Source organism: Phalacrocorax aristotelis, chromosome 2 (genome assembly GCF_949628215.1).
Source record: "Phalacrocorax aristotelis chromosome 2, bGulAri2.1, whole genome shotgun sequence".
Lineage (NCBI taxonomy): Eukaryota > Metazoa > Chordata > Aves > Suliformes > Phalacrocoracidae > Phalacrocorax > Phalacrocorax aristotelis.
In genome coordinates this window covers 144,337,751-144,360,419 of record NC_134277.1, presented here as the reverse complement: position 1 = coordinate 144,360,419, position 22,669 = coordinate 144,337,751, and the positions used below count along the sequence as shown (strand labels likewise).

The following is a 22,669-nucleotide window of genomic DNA, read 5'->3' as shown; positions in this document are numbered from 1 at the left end:
TAGTAAATCTTCCAAAAATTATCCTGCCCTTGCTACACTGAGGACAGTATAGCTTTATGTGCACTGCTCATTTGATATTACAGTAAAAATGCAAAATCGACCTTATCACTGTTCTTCAAAACAAGCCAGTAAATGGAGCAAGGGGATCTTAAATTCTTTTGCTCTGAATCTATGATCATGTCAAATTGTAGTCCATTTTTACTGATTTCATACATCTGAGTTGGAGTTGAAGCTTAAACTTCTTATTTGCATATGCCATCCAATCTACTGTTCCATTCTAGGTTGTTGTCTTATGCCAGAGTCGTTATTTAGTATATAACTAATGTCTCCACAGAGAATTTTGTAATTCTGCAATTTGTTTAATCATTGATGCTAACAATCTAAAAATAAATAAGGATTAAAGCAGCACATCTCAACCTGTGAGGCACGCGCTGCATGCAATCTGCAAGTATAGGTATGCAACCTATTTCAAAGTGCAATCCCAATGGTGCCCAAATCCAAACAGAGTTGAAACTGCTAATACCATTGCCATTGTCACCAATGGAGTATGCCAGCAATTAAGAAAATTTAGTAATTACTCATATCTACCCACAGAGGCATGTAACTGGCAGGAAAGCCGTTTTGATCAAGTCACTCCTGCTGACGCAGTGTGATGACATTGTTCAGCAGCCCTGTAACTTTCTTAAATGCTTGGCAGAAATACACTGAAAATCTGTTATGTCAGTAGTGGTATTTCAAAATTAAATGTGGTTTCTTAAAAATCAAGAATGTGTTTGTCAACCTTCCACATAAAGAGATCTAACCAAGACAACTGTGTCTTTTGTTATTCTTTCTAGGCATTATTTCAACAATGTGAATGCAGTTCTGTTTTGTTGGTTTTGATTTTTTTTTTTTGAACAAAACAAAACAATGTAAATTAATGTATGACCCAGTGTCTATTTACGTACTTTGTACAATGCAGGTAAATACTGGAATATATGCTTTGCGAAATATTACTGAAAATAAACCACCAAATTACGTATTTTATGAAATCTGGTTAAGTATATAAAATACAGAATATGATACTAATTTCACCTGCATAATTAATTCTTCTCTCCTGTACTTCACAGTAAAGAATATTTTTCATTCATTCTTTTATGAGCAGCTTGAGAACTTGTATTAAGCTGCATCTAGCACTATATTCCTTAGGCTCGTCCAGCACAACCATGACCTTGTGAAATGAATTCCTAGAGCAAAATGTGGCTGCATGCACCAATCTGGAACTCCCCATTGTGACAATGGCTTTCTTCCCCTCATAAATTTACTCATGTAAATAACACCCCCCCCCCCACCCCCCCACCCCCCCCCAAAAAAAAAAAAAAAAATCACTCTTTGGCACACATTTTTAGGTGCAGTAAAATGCACACAGGTACTAGTGCATTGCATTGCTGGTATAAGATTTGTGCATTGGATCTTTTTTTATTAGATCAAATTAATTTTGTAAAATCTCAAGGACTGGATAATGTTTGTACTGCTTTGCGATATCACAGCCTAATACTTTCATGCTGGTATAAAACCTGCATTTTCACTCTGTTCCTACTATTAACAATCTCCTATATATAATACAGAACTATTCCTCTGATTCTTTACATACACCTCTGAAATCCAAGCAAACAAATTGTGCTTCTATAGATTACCCATTTCAAGAAACACGTATTTTACACATACATGTAAAATACGAGGATTAGTTATTAATGTCTTGATGTTTCACCTAAGCTGATTATTGCTTTCAGAAAGTACATCCTGCCAGTTTTATACAAGGATCAAAATATTGCCTTTTCCTAAAGATATTATATACATACAGGCATTTACACAAGCACTCATTTCTGGTTTTCTGTATCAACTATTTTCCTAAGTATGCCTCCATTTTATTAGTTTTGTGCTTCCTACAAGGGTGAGAATAAGTTAAACCGCAGCAGAATTGGCCTAATCTTAAGTGTTCATGCTACGTATGAACTCTGCAGCCTTTCTGCTTTTGTAGCTTTCAAAATCCCTGTAACAAATAAAATCAGGGAAACAGAGTAAGCCAAATTAACGATTTCTCTACTCCTAACGTAAATGCTGGTTTACCAGCTAAAATGTACTATAGGAGTTCTGATTTTAATTGCTTCCCCCTTCTGAAAACAACTTCACTATCCCATCTGAACCTTTTGGCAGGTGGTGTAGAATAGATGGTCAATAATACAGTAAGATCATAAGCAACCAAAGATGACCATAAGCATGTAGCAGAAAACAGATCTTTAATGTTTTTCTTTTTTAAATTGATTTAGTCTGGGTCAGGCTTTTTGTATGTTTATATAAGAAACAGCTCATGTTGAACCAGTTACTACATGCTGCTGAATAGGCATAATTCTGAGACCCACTGTAAAGAAGTTAAATCTATTCACTTACAGATCATCTGAGACCTATGAAAAGCTAAACAAGCCACGAAAATGGCATTTAAAGACCATACATTATGTAGTGATTAAGAAATATTCATAGACTTTACACAAAACAGCTAATTTTTGTTAGTACTTACTAGATCTCTGTGTGCACTGATTTCCGCTTCCAGGTACAGAGATGACAAAGCTATCTATCTGAATTTAAATTATTAAAGGTTTTGTCTAGTGGTAAAAGATTCCTCCTATTCTAATTTAAAATGAAACAGCCAATAAGCTTGAATCAATATATACTCTCTACTTTGTAGGGGTAAAACCTGGTTGGACTTGGATATCGATGCTAAGCAAGAGGACCACTTCCTCTTCTGCTTAACCTTGTGGAGTCCCAGCCCAAATGTAGCCTGAAAACCTCTGAATGAGACGTGACTGAACTAGGGTAGAAATCGGCAATACTTATCACTGACCTAATGCTCCTTATCTGCCTTTTCCCCAGTTCAATGCAATACAAGTTTCCTAATATATTCTCCTCGACAAGGCCACCGAATGTGTTATACCAAAGAGGGGAAATTGAAACAACTGTTTTTTAGGGAAGCACTGGACCACAACTCCATTTGGAGTGGGATGCTATAGATGTCAATAAGGACACGGAAAACAAAGGTGGTAAACCTAGAATATCTATAACAACAATACTGGCCTTTGAAAATGCTAAGCTTCTATGAGTAAAACTCCAGACAGGAATCAGTTTTCCAATGAAAGGGAACAATGTTTTTTTTTTTTTGAAAGAAAGGCAAATAGATGCCTCTTTGTCACAGGCAAAGCAGCTAACACTTGAGCCACTGGGAGAGAAACAGAACTTCCCAACACCACAGAACATGTACAGACATGATCTTAGAACAGGAATAAAAGAAACCGGTATACGACAGCTCATGATGGAAAACTTGGATTTGCCTAAGTTTGGACAGATTAAAAACATATTTGCGAGGAAGACCGAAAGAAGAATGAGAAGTTAAGGAGAAAAAAAGGAGGGCCCAGGAATGGACAGGAGGGATAAGAAAGATGGGATCATGGCACTAATGCTGAAATTAAAGAAATACAGCAGGTAAGAAAATTCTATCATTGCAAGAGAAGGGGAGGAGACATCCTTAGGCAAGAAGGAAGGGTCCTGACATATTTCTAAAACTCTGTACACATTCTGCCATACCGAGTGAGCTCCGTATCTTCTCCAAAGGGGAACCTCAGCTTTGTTTCCTACCCTGCCATCTGTCCATAGGAAGACTTGTTTGTGGTTTAACAAATGTAGTGTTTTATGTCTGCCGGGATGTTGGAAACAGTATATTTTAGTCTGGGTCAGTAGAGCAGGCTCTCAAGTGCTGTCAGCAGTAAACTCCAATTCTCACCATTTCTGCCTCTTTTCCCCAGGAAGTATACCACTTATGACTGGCTTTGTTGGCAGCTGCTCCTTCTCCCCTCTCACAACTCAACTACTGCCCCATTCCCACACTTGCTGGCAGCATACTCTGGATTGGATATCAGCAAAATTTTATTAAATACAAATATAAACTGAGTACAGTAAGGCTCCTTTTTTTAATGATTTACTCATTAGCAAGTGATACTATTTTGTTCATATGTCTGCACTCGTGTCACTTTTAATCTTACATTTAATCTTTACAGGATTCTGTTTAACAAGGAAAACTACATTCCCCCAGTTAGTGTTTGTGTTGTGTTCTGCACATCCAGATACATCAGCATTACCTACAGCACTATGTGGTGGGTGTGCTGTAAGTCAACGTGGTTAAGGTACCTGGGTTCATCTTCAGATGTGGAAGAGCCTTAGAGCCTTATAAAAAGAAAACATCAGTGCTAGCTCCATGAGTAATATAAAAATGACTGACCACTTCTAAACATCTATATAGCGGACAAATGCATCACAGTACTAACACAGAGGAAGAAGTTATTAATTAAATTCTAACTGAATGTGTTTTGTAGTCATCAACAGTCATAATTCTAACTCTGCAATGATTTGCAGTGTTTACAGCTTTTGCGAATAGACATAAGTGAACTTATAGGTAGATTACTTGTACAATTAGTATGTTAAAAAAAGACAAGCAATGACTGAAACATATATAAAAATTTCTTTTGATTGGGCTAGACTGCCTCAAACAATTGATATAGCAAAGGAAAAATACAAGTATAATAGGTAATTTTCCTCTATTTTAAACTAATGTTGGATAAATGTCTGACTTGTGTCTCTGTGCATGGTTCCATTTCGTTCTGTATACCTACAGATGAATGTCATGGTGAAGAGGAACTGGTATAAGTGTAAAAAGAGCTAGAGAAGAAGATGAGACACCAAGCAGCTACAAAGATCTTTAGGTAACACAAAGATAAACATGTTGGAGAAATGGAGCTCTGTACTTTCAAGTCATAAAAAAGAAAAGATGATTCAACTATGGATTAGTGTGTGCTAAGATATCATTCAAAACATGACTGCCTAGGTGCCTGGTGGGAAAAAAACCAAAAGACAATTGGACACACAGAACAAATCATCTACCTCACGATCATCCAGAACAGATCACCAAATAAGAGAGTACTAAGATTTAGTTGAGTATCATTATATGTCTTTTAGTCTCCTCAGTGTCAGTCTGGAATACATAAGGACATGTTAGATGTATTTAGAAAATTGAGCTTGAAAAGGAGTTTGATCTACTGCTGTTTCAAGACATGCTTAGCTTCTAGACACCTCAAGCACAACACAGATTCTACTACTACAAAGATCTCTGTTCCTGGCAATCAGATAATGACATTAAGAGGTAGTATTCAAGATCTTCAGCAAAGCCATCGTACTACTGTACCTACAACTGTTTCTGTTAAATATCTCCAAGCTAGGTATTGAACAGTCACATTTGAAACAGACGTAGATGGGCTAGATAGAATCACAGACTTAACCCTTCTCTCTCTGCTTCTAGACTTTCCCAGTTACGCAGTAATAACTTTTCTACAGAAAATAATACTAGTAATAATCAAACTACTTAACTTTTTTTAAAAAAAATCTTACCAAAATATGCTATTTTCTTTTTCCTAATACTTTTCACCACAGCTTCTTCATGTCAAGCTGAAGTAGATAGGTCTTCCCTTACAATTACTTTGTAAGCTTTTTCTTAAAAATAGATACCACAGACAAAAATCTCATTTCTTAAACAAACTGCTCGGAGATGAAAGACTGTAAAATTACAGTCACTTTTCTTTTGGCTACTTTGTGTCCTTTACTTGACCAGTTTCATCAACTGCAACTATTGAGTCATAAAGATATTTACTTTCATCCAAAATATTTTAAATAGGACTGATTTTCACTGAGCTATCATAATTCAAGAGAAGAGAGATTTGGATTTGAACATACAGAAGAAGAAATCTGGAGAACTGAATTCAATGGTTGTGCCTATTTTGCACATGTGGCTGATACCCTTTCAAAAGGAATAGAAGGTGGTGTGTTGGTTAGAGCTTGAGCTGACAAATGCATGGACATGTAGAAGATCTAAGTCTGCCAGGTCTTCATATGTTGTGCACAAAAAGGTCTGGGACTAGAGAGACTGCTTGGGCAGGCCTCCTGCAGGCCCGCAGGACATGTTTCCCTCTCTGCAAGGCTAGAACAGGCCAAAGGAAAATAAGAGAGGTAGTTCTCATTCCTGTTCTCTCTAAACTTATTATGTGACTCTAAGCAACAAAATTAAGCTCTTCAACAGTTTACTCACATATATTGTGGGAATAATGCCAAAATGATGTTGTGAATATAGTTAATTGCATAGAAAACGTTTTGAGATCACTGCATATACAGCGCTATAAGAAAGCAAATATATAAGAATATATATAAAAACTACTGCAACTTTTTATCAAGATGCTACGTATACTATTTATGTAACTATTTAAATATTTTATTTTGAAACCCAGTAGGTACATATTCAGAGGAAAAAATTCAACACCCTCTTATGCCCATTAATTACTGTGGTGGTGCCAGGTGGATGCTACTATAATTCCATTTGCTATCCATTTAGGAAGGTCAGATTTTAGTCAACTGGACCACAGCAAGGTCAGGACTGGTAGCGGTGCATTGATCGTATAAAAGCTACTGAACACATGAAAGGAATTACAGTAGATCACACATCAAACATTTTGGCCCTGTGCTTCCTTCCTCTAGTCCTACGGGCAGGAAATGCTCTACATATCCTGTGAGGTGACGAGACGTTTAAAAGTAGCCCCTTATTCCAAAGGCTCTGGTACAGTAATTGGCTGAAAAGAAGCTGAAGAACTTCTGCGGTGCAGTTGTCTCCTAGAGTTGTATCTGGAACACAGTATGAATAATCCTATGATGATAAGGTATGGAATGGTAAACTATGAAGTAATTTCAGTCTCTCTCTCAAAAAAAAAAAAAGCGTAAAATGAAACAAAGCCGAAGTTTGCAGCTATGCATTTAGATGTCATCTGTTTAATTACTTCTGTAATTTTATTGTTTAAATTCCTCAGCAAAAACAACAGCATGAGCAAGTCTGAACTTTTAAAGATCCGTTTTTCATTTTTATACTGTTTCATGTTTAGACAGTTTAAGGAATCTCATTATAGTTTTGAAGCCTTCACCAAAATTCAGGGAGCATAGTATAAATATACAGTTGACAGACTGTATAAATGATAAGTATGAACAATTTCAAAGGACGGTCTGTATAATATTTTTGGATGCCAAATGTTTCCAGAAAAAAGAAGTGGAATGGAGTTTCTCTAAATAGAGTCAGTGAGGAGAGAGCTTGAAGAGTTTAAGTGGGTGGAGTGGAATCCTGGGGTTGGGGTAAGCAAAAAAACCCCCAAAATACAATATAACCCAAAGACTTCTATGCTTTTGTTTCATGGTAGAAAGAATTTTATCTCAAAACTTAATGCTGTTTGGCAGCAAAATGACCTTTAATTTTGATTTTTCAAATATTTCACGTGTACTTCATTTACCACATAGCTAAGGTAAATAATCTTCTTAATTTCCCATTGCTTTTATCCTGTATTTTACTTTGCTTTAGTTGATTCACCTAGTTTAGTGGTACAATACCTCAGTCTTTTCAGGTGTTCTATAAATTCACCTGGAAATACTGAGGTAGAGTTTCACTGAACACAGTCTTCATATTTGATGCATAGAATTTCTTTAAATGATGCAGTACAACCTGGTATGATGGTACAAGCTAGAAGACATACTGTCCACCGTGTGTTTGATAAGATGACATGGGACAGGATTTCTTTTCGCTGTTGTGTCAGTATATCGAACTCACACCTGGAGTGTGTCAAATTCTATACAAAGTAGTACAGAACTTTAGAAATAAATACCGAATTTCCCTTTATATTAAACAATGCATATTTTCAGCACATGTAGATTGTAACAGATTATATTACAGCATAGATAATAGAACAGGAAACTACTCTAAACCAAAAATATCTAACCGTCCAAGTCAATTCACATTTACCTTTAGCACTGATTAAATCAGTTTCTCAAGATCTTGTATAAATTTCTTAAGAAAGAAATAAATTTCTTAGTTTATTCTCAGTGATTCTCAGGACTGCAAAAAGCAGACATTATTCACGATGATATTGAAATATGAGGGGTATTGAATACTGCGTATTTCACATTTCCCAGGAGAATTAAAATTTACCTTGTGCATACTGAAAGAAAACAAAATATTATGATCTGACTAGAGAGGCAATATAGTTTCAAGCTTCTAATTGGGAGTAGAAGAAACCAGAGCCATCTGTATAAATCTGATCATCCCACATGAATCCTTCCTTGCAAAACACAAAGAATGGCACCTTTCATTCACACTATGAGCTGTGTGGGAGTACTTGAATCTTTACTTTGTGTGTTTTAAGGTTATAATGATATGATTAAGGCATGCTACTTTTTTATTTAATATTCTCTTATATGACTTGAACATATCTACAGTATGCCTTTGGATCACTTTAGAAAATTTAGAATTCAGCAGGAACACAGGGATTCACTTTATTTAAAATAGTTTTAGACACAAAAACTATTGGAGGATAGTAAAACACTTAGGCTTAACCAGACCTCCCCCAACTTGCAGGTTATGAAAGTGTAGCCAGTTAGCCACTGCTGGTCTGTTGAAACCAGACTAGTTCTTGCTTCTCCATTCTAAATGCAGTAAATACATATTGTATGATCCTAATATTTAGATTTATCCAGATTTACAAGCATCAGAAGTAAGATTCAAGTTGCCTTAGGAATGTACTAAGACAGGCTGGATGGAAAGACAGCCCTTTAATCCTAAACAGAGGGGCAAGCTTAGACTCTTGAAATGATCCTTTTGCAGCAGAACGTGGAAAATTAAGAGATGTCAAGAGAACTTTAGAAAAGGAAGTCAAAATCACCTAAACAGAGAAGAAAGCAAGCGACTGATTATCCGAGAAGCCTATAGATTTCCTGTTGAAAACACAATTAGCCTACTTGAGAAATCCAGATTTGCCTGAATGTTGCATTTTTTTCATGCCAAAACAGTATTTTACAGACATTCATTCTTTCCTCCTCATTTAGGTTGCAAATAAACTGGTTTCTCAAGATACTGATGCACAGATTAGCAGTTGGACTCCATGATCTTAAGGGTCTTTTCCAACCATAATGATTCTATGATTCTACACGTGAATATCAGTTTTTCTTTGATAATTGCCACAGGCTCCCCCTCAGACATGATGTATGTCTGCATAATGATTGCATCTACTGTACTATATTTTGAGGCAAAAAATTTGGTGTACTCCCACTCTTCCCAGTCCATCCTTTTTTTTAAAGATATCATACCTCCCTAAAATTAATTTTTCTGAAAGCACATCTTGAAATGAATGCCTTCATTTCAGGTGCATTTGTACCTGTAAGTCTGAACTTTTCCCTTTGTGATTTAAATTAAATTTTACTTCTTTTCTTCAGCTATGTCCTATATAATGAATAAGTCTTGAGTTCAGAGAGGTCAATGAAAAATCATCAGTGCCCACGACATAGCAAGGTTCTACCACTTTTAGTTTCCTGAGAGAATTTCAGCTTTGAATTCACATGTCTGTGGGCAGAAACTCTTCCTACACAAGCAAAAACTAACCAACAGGTAAGACTTCAGTTATACAGAAAATGGTTCTCCCACTTCCATGTTTAGTTCTTTCTAGAGGAAATTTAGTATCAACTACAATGCTAAGAAGCATTTCCAGTTTGCTTAGTGTAAAGGCAGGCATACTTAATTTAATTCTTAAAGGAATGAAAAGCTGAAAGGTGATGTTCAAACTGGTTTCTCCTGTCTTCCTTTTATAAAATATTAAGACTTGAACAATCAAGGTAGCGTTACCAAAACACAGGACAAAACGCAATATATCTGGTAAGCTTTCTCCTTTATTTGCTTAGAGTATTCTTCCTGAACATAAAGTACAGAGTGCCCTCAAACTCACTTGTCTTGCATTATTCCTTATTGGATTTTTACAGGTTCCTTGTCAACTGCTTGAAAACCAGATAAAGCATAGTCACAAAACCTTCCAGCTTTCCTAAGATCTGTTATAGGGCTTTTTTTTCTCTCAGAAAAAGCTTTTGAACATTCATCTTTTCCATTATAAAAGTAAAATATCCTCCTGAACAAACTGCTTCCCACCAGCATTTTCCAGTTTGTTCTGGCTTTGCAGGAGGACTGAAGCAGAGGAAAGAAGCACTCCACTACAGCATACTTTAATTGTGGAGATTATGATACAACTTTTGATGGTATTTCACCAGTTCTTTTAGGGACTTAAGGTAAAGCTTTTAGGCATGTTATTACTAGAGACCTCATCTCCTCTTTACTATATTGTTTCTACTCTTTCTCAAAGTATGACTAACAGAATCACACCTGAAAGTCAAGCACATTCTCTTGGATGCAAAACCACTAGAGAAGTTTTCAAGAACTACCAACTTTGACAAAGGGTGTAAACTTCCACAGAGAAATCTAGAAAGATTTTCTAAAAGAAACAAGAGACTAAAGCTATTGAGAAGTATTTTGCACATCACTGAAAAGATTAATCTTTTTCCAAACATCTTTAATTAATTTTGTGAAACATCCAAAAGATGTGGAAGGATGCAGCAAAACTTCGAGAGGTCTCCTTGAAAGGTCAGTTTATAAATGAAATTCTGATACATTGATTCTCACCTTAAAATCTGTAACAAAGTTATGACTATAAGCCACACATTTTGAGTCCCATTCCTCTATGTTATTAAATTGCTGCAACTGAAGATTAAAAATAGTTATTTCAGACTGAAGTGACTGTAGCTTTTTGTTTCTTCCACGATGAAAAATAAATTGGTAGCTTTTGTTTTAGAAGCATACTAATGCTACATCTTAAACTGTGATATCAATACATTGAACTTTTTGAAAGTAAACTTTTATATCTGCACAGATGCACCACTTTAAAAGGGTTGCTTATGGAAAGGCTTTTTAGCATACCTAGAATATGCTTTAAAAGATGAAAACCAGAACAAATGAAACCTATTAGGAAATTGACCTCAAAAATCACCTTCAGGACAGAAGTATAAAATTTATAAAAATCTTAGAGAACCAGAGAGAACAGGTAAAGGACATGATAAAAACAAGCAGAGCTCAAACTCAAGAGGATTCTCATTCATTATAAACTGTTGCTGAGGTATCTTTTGGCAGCAGGAGACAACATATTCTTAGAAACCTACATCCTGCCATAGGAAGCCGCAGAATACACCATCACTCTTGTAAACATTAAATATAAAGCCTTGTCACTAAATCAGTTAAAGCCTACTATTCAGCATGTACGCAAAGCTTGTTAGAGAGGTTTTTTAATAGAGGTTTTAAGTAAGGTCCACTTACAGGGCAATATCAGACAAGAGTCATCCTCATCTACTCAAAATACCCCCGTGTATTCACAACATGACCATGAAGACTACAGACTGCAATGTTAGGTAGTTCAACTGACTCCATGAGGCACCCAAAACATATAAACGGTGGTGGTTATGAAGAAAACTCAGAGTTTTACTTTCTGTCTGGGGCTAAAACAAACAAACAAATCAACCAACCCAAAAAACCTCACCTCAAAAAAACCCCCCAAAACCCAGAAACAAAACAAGGACATTACACAGATGATACAAACACACATACACATACCCAGCTCACTAAACTTGCCCATTTGGGAACAGCAACTATCATCTGTAGTTAGTTTGAGTCCAGTTTAGTAAATATAGTTGCGTAAATGTTTTATGAGCTGCAATGTGTGAAGAATACAATATGTAGATTTAAAAAATTATTTTTAGAAGGCAGCTTCTACAACACTTGCAGTTACGTAATATATCAGGCATTTTTTTATTAGGCCAAGAACATGGAAAAATCAACCATTGCAAGCTGACTGAAGAATAAAGTGAATCAAAAGAGTCTGAATCAACACATACCAGAGAATTGTACTCCTCTGAATTTTTCTTGAATATATATACGCACACATCCATACACATCCAGCCTTAAACTGGGAAACAGAAAAATTTCAGATTTGCTTTGCAGCTGGATTCGCTAGTCTCCAAGTGTCTTCCTGTTCCTTGAAAAGCTATCACATACAAAGATTAAATAAATCTACTCAATAGTTAAATAACTTTGGTGATCACAAAGAGTTCAAATATGTTCTGTTCCTATCCTGCAAGTACATGATACATATATGTATAGATATTTCTATCACCTTCACACCTGTTTATATTTTTTATCGCTGGAGAACACACACTATCATGCCAGAAAAATGGAGTAGCTGCGATTTATGCCAATCATTGACACTGAACTCAATGGATATGCCTGATACTATCTCTGTATTTTATTACTCTCAACATACACTTGTGTTAGCCATTAACATACCAGTGTTAGCCATTGCCTTCTTACAGAAAAAAAAACCCTAACAACCAAAAGCAGAGGGCATGAAAAATGTTTTGAGAGGATGAAGAATGCTACATTTGTCTTTGTGTCCTATAACTAATAAACCCCATAATAATATAAACCAGTCCTTAAAAAAAAGAAAAGATGTATTTATATCTTTCAACATAAAAAAAAAAAAAAGAACAGCTTCTGAAATGCAACAAAAGCACTGTATAAAACTTTTTAATCTGTTTTTTACTTAGGCATAATCAGGTTTAATAGCAATAATGTGAGATAAAGTAGTGTGCACAATAAGACTATAAACATAAGAAATATTACGCGTGACTTCTGACTGTGCTTAAGGTGGCTGAGCACTAAGCTTTCTTGGAAAATCAGTAAGGGCGATGAAACACTCACTTAAACAGTACAACTTGAGTTGTTCAGGATGACAATAACAAGGATATAATTTTGCCATGGGAGCTTTGAATGGTATCCCATAGAAAAATATGCTCAAAGAACATGTAATCATTCTGTATATTTCTGATAATCTTTTTTGTTAAATAATCGAAAACCAAAGTAGGGATACTTAAAAACGTTAAATGGAAAAGGAAGACATTGGCAAACAGTGCTGTAAAAGAAAGAAATCTTCTACCCAAAAAGTAGTTTAAGAACTGTGGTATGAATTTATCATAGATAAAACCCTGTGAGGGACATCAGAGAGCCCACAAATATTTATGCAATGAACCGCAATCTGTATACAGAAGTTAACAAATGTCTCATTACAAATGGAATATGGTTTTCCCAGTAACAGAAGCACACAACTTGCATTACATTTAACTTGAGATCCTGTTATAATTAGAAATACTACAAAGAAAAAAGTCTGCTTTACATATTACTGGAAAATACTTTCCAACAAACACACATTTCTTGAAACCAAATCTGATGGAAATTATATTTACTCATAAACAGTTGAGAAGAGAACTGCAATAGAGGAAAAAGTTTTTAAAAGCTTTCCTGAACTATTTTAGAATAAATTATCACAGCCAAGACTTTTGGATGTTAATTTTCATTATATAAGACAGAAAAGAAACCACCTTGGTATGTGGTTCAATCATATATTTTAAGAATCAGCAAAGGAAATCCAGGCAAGAAAGTGTAAGAAGTTTCTGTAAATTTACTGAACTTTACTTAAGGAAAGTAACTTGTATAGGGGAACCACTCCCACTCTTAAGATTGCATTAATTCCTGAGGACCAACTAATTATTTTTTCCCACATTAACAGAAACCAAAACACCCCTTCTCATTCCCCCCAATATTTTGCAATAACAGGCAAAATACAAAGCTACTTGGTTAGAGAAAAAGAAAGATTAAAGGGAGGTAACTTGAAAGAGGAAAAGACATGTAAAAACTTCAATAACCTTGCTTTATAACATAAAACATACAACAACTCACATAAAAAAATAACTCTAGCTTTCATATTTCCTTTTATTTTCCAGTTTTACAGCTTATCTGCAAAATTTTTCATTGCATTTAAGTTGCCGAGTATGTAAACTGTGAAAGGTGTCCTGGGTTTAAATGCTATTTAATGTCTTTTTTCTTTGTCTCTGTGCCTTTTTTTGTTTACCTTTTTAAACTGTTACAGTATGTTTAATAATGTAATGCTGAATCTGAGAATTTTATTAAAATTTTGAGTTCATAGTGTCAGGTTCTGTGCTGTGTTTCAAAAGCCCAAAGTGCGATGGCAGATTAAGCTGATCCAAGCCCAGGCTGCTGCAATACTACCATTTTGCTAAGGCTAATCCTTGTGTGACTGAAAAAAATTGCCTGATGACCCCAAAATTTTTTGAGCTCCTTCAGCTCCCTCAGTCAGCTCACTATACACAAGTACCACCAGCAACACATTAAGCTGCAAAGAAAAGGCAGTCTTAGAAAACGGCTTGAGTTTAGATTTGCAGCCTCAGTGGGCACAAAACTCATTGCCCAAAGAAGACAACGGCTAAAGTAATGTTAAAAATCAACATTACATCCACCCCACTCCAGGCCGCCCCAAGGAAGCCCAGGGCCATGTTTTACTCCTTTAGCACCTTCACTGGCATGGCTAGTCTGCACACCATGTGCTTCGGTGGGAATGTGAGAGACTTCTCAACTCAAAGAGCTCTTCAAACATCCGACATATTTTCTTTCCACCATAACAAACCAAGAATTAATTTGGGGAAGAATTAACAGTTCGAAAAATATTTTCAAATGGGAAGAAGGGCCATTATCAGAGTTAAGGGAAGCAAATAGTTACACAACCTGATTTCAGTGAAGGACGTGTGTTTCAGTGCTGGCTGAGGAGAAACACAGACATGAGATTTCTGATGGGCTCATTTAAAATGTGCAAAAGCTTAACAAAACAAAAAGGAGAAGAAATTACTCTTCCTAGGGAGAAGATGACAAGACCTTAAGGACTCAATTAAACAAAAAAATCACTACCTATACACAACAAGTATTTATTATCTAAAGATTAAGAAATACCATGGAAAGTAGTTCAAAATATTGAGCATTTCATTATATAAAACAACAGAATAGAATTAAAAGGATTAAAAGGATTAAAACTAACCAAAATTCAAACAATTTCTGATATGTTTGATTTTATTTTCATTGGCTTCGCTGTAATAGGCTTCATCACAGCAGAACTGCAGTTTTTTGGAAGAAAGGAGATGGAAAAAAAAACTATGCTAAATAACTCAAACCAGTACAAACAAACGAAATCCTAATCTCTCCTCCACTCAGTCACTCGTAAACATATTACAGATTTCAAAACTGAAGTTGTATGAACTTCACATGTCAAGCTCCATATATACCACACAGTAAATACTAATTGTGTTAAAACAGTATTTGAAGCAGAAGAAATATCAGAAGACCAAGGAAACTGAGTTCAGGCTGCTGTGTATCTTAAACCTACCCTTGACTTTGCAGAACATACAGGAGTTAAGATCACCTGCAGCTGAGAAACCTTTTTATAGAACAAAGTGTAGTGCACTGGCACAACAGAGAAAGCAATGCCCTTGTGAAAGTTATACTTTACAACTGTTACTTATTTCTGACCTTAAGCTGTTAAATGATGGTATCTTGATTAAATAGTAAAAGAAAGGGAGTACATGCTACAATAAATTATATAAAATATAGTACTGAACACTCTGTAGACTCATTTTTTGAAGAGATGCTTCTCTCATGCATGTCTCCCAAGTTTACAGCTAAACTCTTTGACCTGAGAATTTCACTACCTGAAACCACAGGCCAGTTTAAAGGGAGTCTGAAACTCTATTCCCAATTTAGTTCTAAATCACACACAGGTTTTAGTGAGAATGAGCTATACCTGAATAATAAAACAATCATAACCACACAGTAAACTTAAAAGCTTTACCAGAAAAACTAAATGCAGTTGCCCCAAGCACCAAGACTGAGATCTTCACTCTACTGCAACTCCTCCACCGCTTAGCAAACAGACTAGAGTGGGGCAAACAGCCAAAACAAGGCTTGAACATGGAGCATGAGGCTGGCGGTATCACATTTGCCTGCTGACTGTGTGTGCAAGCCAGTCATAGCTAGCCCACTGCGTTGCCCTGCACTGTTGAAAACAGCCACCTCCACAGGGTGCCAAACTCAGAGTGGTTCTCACCATGCCTCGCCGCTGGAGTCCCTCCCAAACACATGAGCAACTTCCCATGATCTTCCATGTCAAACCTGAAGCAATTTGGGAGATTGTAGGGGAATAGACAGGGATCGGCGACCGGAAGATCACGGGATGTGACGGAAAGATAGACTCCTCCCCATAGGAGTGGCAGGAACAGGAAGCGCAAGAGCTACATAAGCGTGTGACGCAGCTAAATAAACGGACATTTTGTATCCATCATATTGATGTCTGTGCATCACTGTCCCCAGGGTGGGTAGAGCCCTGTGTCCCGGAGATATGCGGCCCAAGATAAGTTCTCCCGTAGAAGCGTACAGCTACAGGAGATCTATGAAGATGCTCTTTGAAATCTCTGCCTGCCTCTAGAGCAGGACTATTGGGCACACATAAACACAATTCTGTGAATCTCCATAAAATTAATTCCATTCCTCCTCCCCTCTCCCCCTCATGAAGGGCTGGGATGCTGCTAGGGGGAAGAACACATTTGTGCAAGTACCTCAGCCAAGTCAGAAGCGTCTGACTGCAAGAAAGGACGAACTTTGCAGATAGAATACATATTAAGTTCTCAAAACAAAATTGAAAGTAACAATAAACCATTGTTATTGTTATAAAAAAATGTTATTTTTCATATTAAAATCTTTTTTTAGCACACGCACTGCTTGAGAGTTACTAGGAGACTTCAAAAAGTAGACAATTTTACAGATTTCACCTTTGCTCTGTTTGAATGAATTGGTTATTCCTTTGAATGCATTTTTTACTGACAGTTACTTGATTTTTTTTGTTTTCCTGACATACTTGATAAGGTATCCAAAAAAGTTGCCTGATTAACAACAAATGGATGCTTAAATGACACAATAATGGCAGTGCTCTTTGATAGGAGTGTTTCTGTAAAGCATATTTCAATCTGCCTTCTATGAGGAACTGCACAAAGAAACAAAAAATTATTCTAAGAATCGGATTAAAAAATTCAGTGAAAGAGTTAAAAATAAAGTTGTAGAAATGCTTTTCTTATTATGAAATTTATTTAATTTTGACTATCACATTATAAGGATATGTATTTAAATATATATATATTTAGGCAAATCAGTCATGTATTACTGCAGATTGTAGTAAAACTCACAATTGAAGAGATTTCTAGTAAAAATACGATGATAGTTAAAGCTGAACATTTTAAAGTTGAATTCCAAACACAAATTTTGCTTTGAATAGCTTTTGGTATTAGATAATTAACAAGCTATATTTCTGAAACTAAATGGGCAGTTCCAGCTGTTATTTTACAATTAGTTTCCACCGAGGGTTTTAAATTAATAACTGCTGCAATAGCCTCAAACATGCCAGTGTTAATTAGGAGTGGTGTTTCCATGTAATGCTATCCATATATATGAATATTTTACTGGGCAGAAGGTCTAAGTAGACTTTCTTTTTTTGCCTCTCTACTAAAGTTAGGAGAGAGAAATGTAAAGCAGGAAATGACTTGACGTCCAAGCCCTATTCCAGAGAGAGGTATAGGATTCTTATTGAAGATAAAGATGACTTTGCTAAGGTCTTTATGCTAGAAAAAGCATGGGTTCAAGTACAATAGCAAAGGACAATATTTAGAACTTGCTATTCAATACGAACATTCTGATTTAAACCCCAATCCAACAATTAATAAAGCTAAAGATTATCAAATGCAAAAAAAAAAGATTGCATATGCAGATTAAATGTAGAGGTAATCTTGTTAAAAAAGAAAAAAAAAAAAAAGACATATCTTGATGAATGGAAAACATCCTGGTCTGAAATCTGAAAAATTAGAAAATAAATTACAGGAACAAGTTCAAAATGCTCACTGTTAGAATTTTTTTTGCCTTAACACAGGAAGTAAAGTACTAAAAATGGTGGTAGCGTAACCCTGTTGCACAACCTCTATGCAATAAAAGAAATACCTCTCCTTTTTTTTCCCTAAAAGTTATTTTCCCACATAACATTACCTCTGCAGTTTTAAACATTTTGAAATTAAAGAAAAACTGCAGTAGAGATTTTATGATGCACTGTAACTTTTACTTTTTTTAATTCTCTATGGTACATATGCACATTTTAATAAGCTGCTCACACTTCCATCAAAAAATATGTATGCATACATTTTTTCACTGATTATCTTTGTTGCCTTTATTCAGAGAAAAATAAAGACACTTAGGTCAGCATTAGCTAATTCTTTGTTTGCCTACCAAATAAGCTTCAGTGAAGTATTCAAAAAACCTAAAGAAAAACAGAAAATAAGTTTTATTACAATCGTTATGAAATAATCGACTCTTAAAAGGAAATAGTCATATTAGGTGTGTATTCTGGGAACTGTTTAGTTATCTGAACACTAAACTTGTATGCAGAAAAGAAGTTTGGTTGTTTTTTTAACTGTTAATTGGTTTGAAAAGGAAAACCTTATTGCGCATACTACAGTTATAGAAAATTCAGGCTTTTTCTAACAATAATTTAAAGGTATAGTTTTTTGAATATAAATATGTCCCACAGCAATTTAATACTGAACAAAGAATATTTTGGAAGAAAAGATGCTTATAGATGTGGGTGCTGTTGAAAAGTTTTGAAAAGCATTTGATTTTCCAAACCACATTTGAAAGAAAAAACATATTTCCACACAGACTGCTGGCTATGTATGTGCTTCTTGCATAAACTCCTTCCATCATTCTTTCCTTCCCTGCACTCCAGCACTATCAGCACTGACACACAAAATTGTTTATTACTCTTTTTTTTGAACTGAAGGATTTTTGTTAACACATTATGGGCATTACATGATTATTACAAGCGTGGTCTAGATAAAGCTCCTTGAAATAAAGATAAATAGCAGATATTTTATAATAAAAACAACGTTGTTTTGTTATTTGTAGATGTTTGAGAGTTAAAAACCAGCACAAAACAGTAAACTACAAAAATGAAAAACACAGATTAGACACATTTCTAATAAAAACACTTGTATAGGCGAAAATTTTTAAGAAAAAATATGAAATAATTTACAGCTACCTTTTCATGATTACTTTACATGTAATTTTTTTTGGGGGGTGGGGTGGGTAGTATTTAAAGAATTTCCATTTACATTGACAAATTGAAAACAGTCTAAGGACAGCTTTATGCTTTGATCTATGAAAGATCTACACATGAAAATGACCATGGAACATTCAAGACCTGGACTATTAAGCTTTGATGTATGACATGAATGAAATCCTTGGATCTCAGAAATGATGAATCCAGAGCATGGACAACAATTAGATTCTTTATTGGCCAAGCTGAGGAAAGCTTGTGATTCTGTTCACCTAAGCTTCCAGAGCTTGATAGTTTAGTAATATTTATTCCGGTCTTTATTAGCAAGGCCTTTCACAATAGCCTCCACACAGCCTGTATGCTCTGTGCTCTCTGTCAGCCATTTCATTTTTGTCTTAACAATATTCTACCTCAAAATTACTTTACTCTATCTGCTTATGGATACTACCTAAAATTCTATTAATTAATGTTTTACATCAGAGCATGTTTTAATATTGTAAAAACAACCATGTTGGGAATGACTGGCAATTATCTATATAATCAAGCAGGCAATTTGCACAGTATTTGGTATAATAGGGCCCTTGTCCCAGTACAGAAGTAGAACTAAATATCATCTCAATTTCAGCTCTGTGCTTCATATTTAAGCAGAGCCTAAATAAGACATAAGTGGTCTAAGTTGTAAAATATAAGTGTGTCTACTTCCTCTTAGTTTTCAGTCAGAGAAACAGAATTGCTGGGTCTTGAGATGAACTTTTCTCAGTCATTTTCCTATTGACACTGTCCAGTGCTGCTGGTAGCTTAGCACAACTAGTGGTATTCATTGTGATAAACCCCCAACATACACACTTCCCCCCCTTAATTCAGTCCTTTTTATGTCATGTTTCCACTGACTAAAAGTGTTCAAGGATTCCAACTATGCTCAGCTTAACTGCACTAAGCACTGTTTGTATATACAGGAAAACACTGTTTTAATCTAAAAAGGTGACAAAATTATCCCTGAGAATGTGAGATAATTGGGCAGAAAACTGGTTCAGATAACTACAGACATTTGATTAGTTACACTTCTTTAAAGCATTATAATTTATTCATGCTGATATTCTACATTAGCCACTTTTATTAAAAGAGAAAGAACTAAGCAAATGATAAAGGGAAAACCTATGAAGATACACAAAGAAGGAAATGTGGCTTTTTGAGCTACCCCAGGAGATGCTACTCTGCTGCAGCCATCTCCATACATGGAAAAGGATCTTCTGGCCTGGTGCCCTCAGAATTGCTTTATATCCATCAAAAGTCTGTTTTTTTGACAAGTGATTATCAAACAGATCTAAATAATCTGCAAGGTTTGTTGTCGGGAGAAAGACTTGAGCAACTTGTTCTGAATTGCTTTGAGTAGGAAGCTGGACTAGATGAACTAGAGAAGTCCCTTCCAACTGAAAATTTTCCACGTTTCTATGCTTCCCTTGGATTTTTGTAACAGAATCAGCCACGTAACTGTTTTTAGTGATCTCCACATAAAAATATATGATTAAGTTTTTAGAGAAGTGCTCACTGCTAATAAGAAATCTGATGTCCTCCAAAGTGAACAAAGCATTTCTACGAGCACCACAACTGCTAAAGGTCTCTGTGTAGTTGGCCTACAGTTAAGTTCTTAATTTCATTACACTAACACTGTAGCAGAAGCATACCTTTGATGTTAGGTACCAAAGAATCCATAGATGAAAGAGTTTTACGAAAATCTTGAGGAAAAAAACTTCAGCTGGAATTTTTATCTTACTAGACACCAGAGCCAAACAAAGCAAGCGAGGGCTAAGAAATGTAATTTTTGCCTCCAAAGAGATACTTGTTTTTTTCCTGTAGTTACAGCATTTATAAAATTTACCTCCAGTGTGATTTCCCTAATATCAAATAACTGGCTGACTTTCACTCCATCAGGGCATTAACATGATTCCCCTATCTCTTCCTCCCCAAAACCTTTCCCTGTTTTGTCAAATGTATTTGACCATTCATCTGGCCACTTTGAAAGTTCTAACATACATAGCATGATCACAAAAGCCAAGAAATGGCCACATCATCTTTTTTTCTGCAGCCTGCTGAGTCTCTCAAAACAGCAGCACCCCCAGTCCCAAGTTTAATATGATCAGGTAGTTAAAACCCACAAAAATGTGGTGTTCTCCTTCACTGCTTAGCAGAAACTTCATTTACTCTGACTCGTCCACAGTTTTAATTAACTGCTCTTCCCTCTTTTCAGCCAGGCAAGGCAGCTGCCTCAGTTGCACCCTTATCCAAAATCCCCTTTATTCTTCTCCTCGTCCCAGGGCCTTCTGACACCTGCAAGTGTTCTGCTCCACAGAATTGGCACTTTCTTGATGGGAACATACAATTCTGGTCATATTTGCTGAAGACAAACACACCTTAGCTGTGGTTCACGAATCAGAAATTCATGAGAAAGTATTAAAAAAAAAACAAACCAAATACTAGGATTTTGTAGGAAAAAAAACCCAGAATTGAGAAGGAGAAATTGTCTCTTATTATGACCAGCTAAAAATGTGTCACTGTACTTTCAGGAGCCCTGCATTTACTGTTATGGTACATGCATCTTTGTTTACTATGTGTACTAACAAGTCTAAAATAAATTAGTCCATTTTCTACTGGAGGAAATAGTTATTTTTAGACTAATATTCATATGGTATAATAAGGCTGAAGTTACTATGTCAATACATTTCTTTCCAACTTCCAATAATCACCTGAAAAAATATTTGTGCCCAAAGTTTTGGGGCACATTAGTTTTCCAACATTGCATTTTCAATTTAGTTCTCTCTCCAAGTTAAGCAAGTAAACTATTTTTCCTAAGACACAGATGGAGCTGCTTCAGCTTAGAGGCCAGAAGTGGCCCAGTTTATTTAGTATGACCTGCAGCCATACCAGATTTACCTTTCATGCACTGGCATTCTGTTAATGATATATGAGCACATTCAGTTTTTCATGTATGAATTTATGGGACAAAATCAAAAGATATTTGGAAAGCCTATTCAGCCTTCAGCCATGAAAAAGTTTCTCAGCCTTTCCTAAAAGAACAGTTTCTAAATGAGAAGCAAAAATTCTTCTTTCTCATGAAACACTACAAAAGTGACATTAATTGCATGTGGTTGTAGTTCAGACCTAAACAGAAGACTGTTTAAACCAAAGTGACACCGCAAATTAAGTTTGTATCCCCACTCCAGAAACACTGTAAAGACAGTGGTTCAGACAATGATTTATTTTCTTTTATTCTATTAAAAGCAGGAGCAGCAAATTAGAGGAAAAGAGAGGTTGGAAAAAGACAGAAGATGACATGTTGGGATTATTAGAATGCTGTAGCAGCTAATTCTTCAGCAATCAAGAGGCTGCTGTATTTTTTTTTTTTGAGCCTCTTAAGCTGGATATTGTACTACTTGTACCTCTGTCGATATTTACTATGAAATCTTTCACCAAAATACATGAGTTACACATCGTGTGGGTTTGTTCCTTTTACCACTTGATTTTTAAGCATTCTGTATTAGCTCCAGTTATACATTTTTGCTATCTAGTACCATCTCCCATGAGCAGGTTAAAAAGGGCAAATACTGTGCAAGTTAAGAAATCTCATATATGAAGAAACAAATACT

General features: G+C 35.6%; 1 protein-coding gene across 5 annotated transcripts in view; it reads right to left on the bottom strand.

The window, feature by feature from the left end:
- The window catches only part of VPS13B (vacuolar protein sorting 13 homolog B), a 486,846-nt gene that overhangs the window by 167,686 nt on the left and 296,491 nt on the right, over positions 1 to 22,669 (bottom strand). The window lies entirely within an intron of this gene.